This window comes from Chrysochloris asiatica, unplaced genomic scaffold (assembly GCF_000296735.1).
Source record: "Chrysochloris asiatica unplaced genomic scaffold, ChrAsi1.0 scaffold00021, whole genome shotgun sequence".
In the NCBI taxonomy this organism is placed as follows: domain Eukaryota; kingdom Metazoa; phylum Chordata; class Mammalia; order Afrosoricida; family Chrysochloridae; genus Chrysochloris; species Chrysochloris asiatica.
The window spans coordinates 13,634,770-13,644,642 of record NW_006408539.1 but is presented as its reverse complement, the minus strand read 5'-3'; the positions used below and the strand labels follow the sequence as shown (position 1 = coordinate 13,644,642).

The following is a 9,873-nucleotide window of genomic DNA, read 5'->3' as shown; positions in this document are numbered from 1 at the left end:
AGCCATTAACAAAAAGAACAAGGTTATTGTCATATAGAAACATATTTCTTGGTCCTCTCTATATGTCTAAAGTCACCTCTAACCATAGTTAATATAATACAGTCTCAGTAAAAAATATTTTGAATGAAAGTTGCTGTTAAGTGTCATTGAATCCATAGTGACCCGGTATAGGGTTTTCAAAGAGCAGCTGGTGAGCTTGAACCACCAACCTTGTGGTTCAAACCAACTTTGTAGGCCAGTACATTAACCCACAGTGCCACACCAGGACTCTATCGAATGAAAATAGGAGACAGCACATAATGTCTGCTTGTCAATTCCTTGTCACACCTTTGAAATTAGAACATTTTGTTCAATCTATTGACAGCAGTACTGTATATGTATCAAGGCTGATGCTTTAACTGCTCTGAGCTATGATTAAATATGAAATCACTGAAGGTGAGAAGAAAACTATAAATATTTTGGGGGAAAGCCAAAAATATTAAAGGAAGCTGAGTTTAGCCAAAGATTCCAGCCAATTTCACTTGGCAGTGTTGCTCCTATCAGAGTATGAAATTAGATGCCAGTCACTTAGAATCTAATAGGCAGTTATAGCTACCCAACAACATCAAAAGAACTGCTAATTGATGAGTTAATTAATCAGTATTTCTTGAACATCTACTTTACTCAATGCCTTGTCCTCCACACCTTTCAAAATGTGTCTTCAGTGATTTTATATCACTTGACACATGTTTTTGTTGTAGCTAGATGACTCCATATGACAGAATGGAACAATTGCATTGAGTTGTCTAGGCTGTACAGGAACAGATCACTAACATTTCCTTTCTAAATCGAATAAAGTTACTGTGAAAACTTATCAGTTGTATCTTATACATATGAATTGCATAGTACATAAAAATGTCATCATTATTATGTGACCATTAAGTAGAAAACAGGCATATGTTGCTGTTAGGTGCCCTTGAGTCATGTCCAATTCATAGTGACCCTATGTAAGGCAGAATGAAATGATCCCCAGTCCTATACAATTTCACCATTGTTGCTATGTTTGAGACCTCTGTTGCAGCCCAGTGTCAATCCATCTCACTGAGGATATTCCTTTTTTCCATTGACCCTCTACTTTACCACATGCGTTGTCCTCCCTTAGGGACTGAGTTGACCTCCCTCCTGTTGACAGGGTTAAAGTACATGAGACAAAGTCTTGCCATCTCACTTCTAAGGAGCATTCTGGGTGTAGTTCTTCCAAAACAGATTTGTTCATTTTCTGGTAGTATAGTCAATATACTTCACCAGCACCATAATTCAAATTAAATAGTCATATAATAGTATTAAAATTTTACACTCTATAATGCCGGCACATAACTACCAACCACCATCATAATGTCTTTATATGAAACACTACTTTATTGCTAAGGAGCTCTGGTAGCACAGTGGTTACAAATTGGGCTGTGAACGGCAAGGTCAGCAGTTTGAAACTACTAGCTGTTCTGCAGGAGAAAGATGAGGCTTTCTGCTCTCATAAAGATTCATAGCCTTGGAAATCCTGTACAGGGTCGCTATGAGTCGCAACCAACTTCACGGCACACAGCCACCACCACCACTTTATTACTATCTTTATCTATGTATAACACTACCTATCTGTTACTCTTCATCTTTTAGGCCCATCTGTCCACCCACTAAGGCATCTTGATGGAAAAATGGTTAAGTTGGCTGATAACTGAAAGGTCTGCTGTTCAAACGTACCATCAGCTACCCTGAGGAAGAAAGAGATGGCAGTCTGCCTCCATAAAGATCATCGTCTTCGAAACCCTCAGGGGCAGTTCCTTCCTGTCCTATAGGGTCACCATAAATTGGAATTGATTCTATGACAATAGGTTTAGTTTGGGGTTGTTTTGTTTGCCCATCCAAAATGATAACTCACTTAAAGAAGTACTTACATTCCTTCATGCATGAGAGTAAGGAAAAAGATATGGCCACAGAGCCATAGAAACCTTTATTAAACAAAAACTATCAAAATGTAGCTATTATTTCCTCCATCTAAGTCTACACACTGCTGAAGGAGGGATTTCCATCTTTCTAATCCTTCCCTAAAGAATTCTGTACTGTTCAGTTTATATCATGTCCAAATGGTAGTTTGGGCATCTTTGAGGGACTGAAATCCTGTTTATTTTAAGTAGACTTTGAATTTGAGGGAGGAAAAAGAAGTCTCATAGGGCAGATCAGTGCTGTTGGGTGGATGGGGTTAGGTTTCCCAACAACATTCTCAAAGGACAATCCATGATACTCTCAAAGAATGTGCAGGTGCAATTTCATAAAGAAACAGATTCTTCACAACTTTCCTGGCCTCTTTTTTAACCAATGCATTTTTCAATTTTCTTAAAATTTCTTCCTAGTAAGTTCCAGTGATCATCCTGTGTCCTTTGAGAAAATGTATCAAGATTAACCCTCCCCCTAAAGGAATCTCAAAACTCAGTCTCATAACTTCCTGAACTGACCTCTCTGCTTTGAATTTCACTTGCCCAACAATTGCTCAGGGAAGCCATTGTTTTGATTGGACCTCATCATATTAGTAAAGCCAATACTCACTCCCAGTTATGGTTTATTCAGTAAAATCATCTCCATTTTCTTTGAGCTTGCTGATAAAAAGATAAGCCTTTTGAGCTAATTGATCTTTGCATAATGCTTTTGAAGCTGTTGAGGTGAAAGCTTGCTGAGGCCAAGATGTTTGCTTCAAATGCAGCAGGCTGAACCATGTGAGATCCTAGCTTCAACTGTCATTGCATCAGTGATAACCTACACTCTTCATCCACCATTCTCTGAACTTCAGCCACAATTTCTTCATTCATGGACGTTGACCTTCTTTAATCTCTTGGGGTCTTCACAGACTTTCTTAAGATGCTTGATCCATCTATAAAACTGCTGTCCACTTGAGTTTCTTAACTAAACTCCAAACCATTTTTACCATGCACAAACTATCCTTTCTTAATTTTTTTTGGCTGGAAGGCGGAGCCGTTTATTATTTACATGGAAGAAGAGCAGGAGGGTAGAGGCCAAGGTGGGGCGGGAAGGTGGCTGGGGCTCAGTCGGTGACGATGAGTTCGTCCACGCCCCAGTCCATATAGCTACCGTCTGGCAGGTAGCCGCGAATGATGATGGGGATCTTTCGGGCCTTGAGCTCCTTCATGGCGATGAGCAGGGGGTCTGTCTTCCCCTCCAGCTCCACCATCACAGGAGCACACATAGCAATCTGGAGGGCTCGCTCATACTTGGTCATATACGGCATGGTGATCCGCTTCCGGTTGGCCTGCGGTCGCTCCCCTGACGGAAGGATCTTGACGTTTTCCTGGCCCTCCTCCTCGGCATTCTCCAGGTCATCCAGTCCTTCCTCCTCCTCCACATCATCAATGTCGTCACCATCAAAATTGTCCTCGTTGTCTGACATACTGCCCGCGCGGCAGAGACCAGGTTTTACACCCTACAACCGAGAGGAGACCCCCAACAAAGAGCGCACCTTCCCCAATGCGGCGCCAAGCTCCTTTCTTAATTTTTGCAGTCATCTTAACAAGACTAAAACAAATGAATTTCTGAGATAGCTTGTCTCTAACCTTCCACTGATCACAGTTCTTTGTTGTTAATTGTCATTGAGCCAGTTCTAACTCATAACAACCTCTATAGGGTTTCTGAGGAGTGACTGGTGGGCTTGAACTGCCAGCTTGTGGTTCAAAAAGACCTTGTAGCCCAGTGCTTATCCCACATCAGATATATTTAAATACATTTTGTTTATAATAAACCCATTCATGTATGAACTGGAAACCTAGGAGAAACACTTTATATTTACCTTTATATTCATTCAGTCAGTAAATCTATTGACAGTATTGTGTGTCTGACTCTGTACTATGCCCTAGGTGAACAAGATAAAACTGATACTAAGGACTCCTCGTGTGGTGCTGTGGGATGAACATTGGAATACAAAATACAAGATCAGTGGTTTAAACCCACCAGCTGCTCACTGGAAACCCTGTAAGGATCCCTATGGGTCAGAACCAACTCCAAGGCTCTTAGCAGCAACAGTAACAGTAGACATCATAAGAAGTCCTGGTGTGGCACTGTAGGACAAGGACAGTACCACAAGGTCAGATTGAACCTCAAGGTCGACAGTTCAAACCTACCTGCTGCTCCTTGCAAACCCTATTCACAGTTGCTATGAGTCACAACTGACCTGATGGGGCTTTCTAGAAAAGCAAAAAAACCTATAGATCAAAAAAGAGAGTAAAGTTAAATCCATGAGAGTGTGTGCATTTCAAAACAATCTCAAATTATGTGTTATGAGGAAAAGAATGAGCTACTATATAAAAAATAAATAAATAAAAGAATCTAGTTTAGATAGACTAGTCAGAGGAAGTGTTTCCAAAGGAAAGTGTGGAAAAAAACCAGCCAAGGGGGCTGTGAAAAGGCGCATTCCAGACAGGAGGAAGAGCATACAGAAAAGCTCAAGGTAGACAAGTGATAAACAAAATGTGGATCATTCAAGAAGCTGTGAGAAATCCCGTGTGGCTGGAATCTAGCAAGTGTGAAAGGAGAGAAACATACTACTTCCCCAGAGCTCCTAATATGTTCCAGATCTGGCTCTATCTCTTTATGTGCATGAATTTATCTGATTCTCACAACCAATCTGGACGATAGGGACTATAGTTCACTCCATTTTACAGTCAAGGAATCGGAAGCAGAGAGGAAGTAACCTGTACAGGTCAAAGTTAATCAGCATTGGGGCCAAGTTCTGAATGAAAGGGATACCTGTGCTTTGAACTCATTACATTATATTGCCATGGTGTAGCACAGGGCAAGCAGTGGCCACATCTACAGGGACAGCCAGGCTGTGTCAAAATGCTTACATTTTATTTGGAGTTTAGTGGAAAGCAATGGATGGTTATACACAGAAAGAAAGAAAAACAAAAATGTGATCAATGCTATTGAGAGCTACTGAAAGTTTTCATTTCATGAGGGCTAAAAAGTTTCCATTGGATTTAGCAGTATGAAGGTTATTGGTCACATTTGCTGAAGTGATTGTGTTAAAATGGGGGGAACATACATCACGTTAGGATGTGGTTATGGTTGTCAGTATGGGTTAAATTGTCTCTCACATAACAGTATGTGAAACTCTGAACTCCTATACCTAGGAATGTGACTGTCTTAGGCCAGGTTTTCTAGAAGCAAAACCAGTGAAACATATATATGTGTGTGTATATATATTTATTATCTTATAATTGCAGAGCTCCAGGTCCCCTGCAGTAGAGACAGGGAGAGTCCCTCCCACATGTCCATTATATTGGGAGCAGACCACACCCGCAAGGAAGTATCTCTTTAATTGATTGGCTACTCACAGATGCTCACCCCAGAGTTAAGTATGTCTGTATCAGGTATCATCATCATGGGACTAAGCACATTCCAACTGCTAAATCTCTAGTTGAATTGACACAGAATCCTAACCATTGCAGTGACCTTCTTTGATTTTTGTTTTTAATGCACATTATTGGAGTCATGGTGTGACACTGTAGAATAAGCACTGAAGTGCTAACCACAGTGTTGGTGGTTCAAAACCACCAGCCGCTCCTCAGAAAATGTATGCACTGTCGCTATGAATCAGAACCAACTCGACGGAACTTAACAGCAACAATATTGATTAAATTAATGAGGTCCTATAGGTGTAGAGCAGATCTAAATCCTAGTCCCTACTGAGTGGTGTCTTCTAAATGAGGCAGGCATGATGACAGGGTCACAGGGAGAAGGCACTATGTGAAGTTACAGAACACAGAAAAATGGCCAAGATTATCAGAAGCTAGAGGAAATGTGGAAAGTTCTTCCCCTAGAGTAGACAGAGAGTGTGATCTTGCTAACAGTCTGGATCTGAACAACAGTGAGAATATAAATTCCTGTTCTTTTCTTTAAAGCTGGCACTTTGTGATATTTTGTTATGATAGCCCTAGGAAATGAAGACAGTAATGAACACTCTTTGGAATACAATGGAAGAAAGTACTCAAAGACAATTTCCTCTTTCCTGAGGGAGGAGTGGAGAGAACAACAGATCAACCGAGGTGTAGAGAAAATATCAAACCAGTGGGAATAATTATTTTTGTTGAATATATTATTATTACTTTGCTTGATTTCTAATGATGGGGCCGTTAAGACATATTAAAATGTTACTGGGAAATTACATAATACTTGCTGTCAGTGCTCTGTAATATTAAGAGCAATTTGTTGTTGTTAAGAGTCTTCGAGTGGATCCCGACTCATAACGACCCAGTACAGGGTTTCCGAGGAGCACTTGGTGAGTTTGAACTGCTGATCATGTGGTTCAAACTGACTTTGTGGTTCAGGGTATTATCTTGTAGCAACACACCAGGACTGTTATGAGCAATACCAGGCTATTTAATAAATAAGCAAATCATTGATCCATGCTTGCTAGGAACCAAGTCTTCACTTACACTCTATTGCCTGATTAAAGATCTCTTGTTTCTGAGACTCTTTGTGAGTATGTTGTTGTTGTTAAGTGCCGTTGAGTCGGTTCCGACCCATAGCGACCCTGTACAGGGTTTCCGAGGGTGTAAATCTTTACGGGAGTAGAAAGCCTCGTCTTTCTCCCGCGGAGCGGCTGGTAGTTATACTTCCATTATTTGTTATCTTGGTCCAAATTTCTATACACAGCTGTTTTTTTTGGGGGGGGGTCCTCAATTTGTAAGTCCTCAACATGCTGCTTCCTGGTATCGATTAGTTAGGGTAGCAAATGTAGTGACAAAATTCATTAAAAGTTTATATTCTGTTCATGTTGTTATTGTTAGGTGCCGTGGTGGAGTCTACCGACTCATAATGACCTTATGGACAACAGAACGAAACACTGCCTGGTCCTGTGCCAACTTCACAATCATTGCCACGCTTGAACCCATTGCTGCTGCCACTGTGCCAATCCATCTCGTCAGGGGTCTTTCTCTTTTCCTCTGAGCCTCCACTTATTTTTATATATTTGCAGAAATCTCTTGTGTCAATGATGCTGAGAGGCAGGGTCCTTCTATCTCATGGGTCTTCCCTTTTCAATACACGCTTATGATTAGACGCATGGAGTCAGCAAAAGAAGGAAGAACATGAAGGATCCTGAACGGTGTCACAGACTGAGCTCATCACATATAAAGAGCATGTGGTTTCTGCTTAGATTCCATGGTCCAGGACTCAGTCACCATCAAACTGCAAGTATGCTGGAAAATGGAGCCTCGCTGGGACTATCACTAGGTACCTCTGTTGCCTACCTAGATGAATTAGAACACTTTGCTGTCCACTGACTTTATTGATTTTTCTGTACTTGACCGGAACCTGCCTTTCAGGATATATAAGGACTCCCTCCTGTACTGCAGAATTTCTAGCTCTACCTCTATTGTTCTCTCTGAATATTGCCAAAAGCACAGGATGACATTGATGTTGTTTTACCTGTCTCCCAGGAAAATAGGCAATGATCCCTGCTATAAAGAGAATTCTACTCAGCAGCTATAACTGAAAGGCAAACTGGACTGATTTGTAACAGTCAGCTCTGCTCCTCTGTGCCCCCCAAAAGACTGAAGAAATAGTCTTCTGACAGAAATGTAGTGTTCAAGAGCATTTGATTACTTAATCCCCATAGCAAACTAGGAAACAAACTGTTAATGTTCCTTTTATGGCTGAGGATATTGGTAGGGAGGTTGTTAGCTTTCTTTAACTAATAATTGGTGTATATTAGAAGTTTTGGAAACTTCCTATATCTAAAGCCTATGTTTCATTCAATAGGCATACTGATGACCTATTTCTTTAATTTGTGCCTATGTATGTATGTATATATAGATATAGTTGTTGTTGTTGTTATGTGCCGTGGTGTCGATTCTGACTCATAGTGACCCTATACAGGGTTTCTGAGGCTGTAAATCTTTATGGGAGCAGAAGGCCTCATCTTTCTCCCTCGGAACAGCTGGTAGTTTCGAACTGCTAACCCTGAGGTCCACAGGTCTCTCTCTCGCTCTCTCTCTCTCTTTCTCTCTCTGGTGTACATTCGAGTCGGTTCCAACTCATAGTGTCTCTGTATAGGGTTTCCAAGACTATAAATCTTTACAGGAGCAGAAAGCCTCATCTTCCTACCACTGAGCAGTTGATGGATTCAAATTCCTGACCTTGAATTTAGCAGCCCAACATGTAATACACTAGGCCACAAAGGTTCTTTAGGGGAAACTAGAGAGGAGACTATAGTGTTGTGGTTAAGAATCGGGATGTGAACCACAAGGTCAGCAGTTGGAAACTACCAGCTGTTCTGAGGGAGAAAGATGAGGCATTCTGCTTCCATAAATATTTACAACCATGGAAACCCTGTACAGGGTCTCTATGAGTCAGAACCGACTCCACGGCATATAACCACAACAACAACATAGAGGGGATGGGAGTCCTGGTGTGGTGCTGTGGGCTAATGTGCTGGACTGCAAAGTCAGTTTCAACCACAAGGTAGCCGGTTCAAGCTCACCAGCTGCTCTTTGGAAACACTATGCAGGGTCACTATGGGTTGGAACTGCCTCGATGGCACTGAACAACAACAACACCAATAAAGGGGGTGGGGGCAAGGATTCATATAACCCGGTACCAGCACTCAAATGTATACATTTGGTTACATTTTTCTTGCCATTATAAAAAATCTGAAAAACTGCACACAGAGAAATAAAAACATTTACGTATATATCCACTGGTCACAATATTTTAAAAAGGTATTATTTCTAATAAATACTTCAGCAGAATTTTGTGTATATTTTAAAAGAAATTTAAAACTATGTACATAAAGGGTATATGTGTTTTTTCTTTGCATTAATGCATGACTTCAGTATGATTTCATATTCCGCTCTTTTGACTAAATATTTTATTATAAAATTACTCCATACTATTAAAATTAATCATAGACTTAACTTGATACTCATAATTATTTTACTGAATATTTAGAAATGTTTTATAGTTATGCTATAATTATATTATAATGTATTTCTTCATGCTTGAACATTTTTTCCATATTTCAGAAATTTTCACCAAATCACATTTCTTCTTCTTGTTAGGTGCCATTGAGCTGGTTCAAACTTGTAGGGACTCTGTGCAAAACAGAACAAAAGACTGTCAGGGACTGCTCCATCCTTGGTATGCTTCAGCCCATTCTGCAGCCACTGTGTCAATTCAACTCATAGAGGAGCGGGGAAGGTCTTCCTCTGTTTTTGCTGACCCTTTACTTTACCAAGCATGACCTCCCTTTCCAGGGACTGGTTTACCTAAGGACAAAGTTCTGACTCATAGTGACACTGCACACCAAATGAAACACTGCCTGACCCTGCGCCATCTTAGCTCCAAATTGTTCATTTAAGAACATGATAAATATTATTTCAAAATGCTCTGACATTTAGTTATGGAGAGAAAATGTATGAAAACAGTCAGTTTTGTTGGGTGTTCTCATATTTTCTTTAATATTTAAATATAAGGTATTTGCCATGAGTGTCTACGTATACTGTTGTTGTTAAGTGTTGTTGAGTCAGTTCTAACTCACAGTGATTCTCTGCACAACAAAACAGAACACTGCCCAATCCTGTGCCATCTTCAGAATTTTTGTTACGCTTGAGCCCATTGTGCTGCCATTGCACCAGTCCATCTTGTTGGGGATATTTCTATTGTTCACAGAACATCCACTTTACCAAGCAAAATGTCCTGCTCCAGGAACTCGTCCCATCTGATAATATGTCCAAAGTATGAGAGATAATGTCTCACCATCCCTGTTTCTAAGGCTGATTCTGGCTATACTGCTTCCAACACAGATTTGTTTCTTCTTCTGTTGTTATTGTT

At 40.5% G+C, this 9,873-nt stretch overlaps 1 pseudogene; it reads right to left on the bottom strand.

Annotated features, from left to right (window-relative positions):
- Positions 1-3,073: 3,073 nt before the first annotated feature.
- LOC102835514 lies at positions 3,074-3,436 on the bottom strand (annotated as a pseudogene).
- Positions 3,437-9,873: the final 6,437 nt, after the last annotated feature.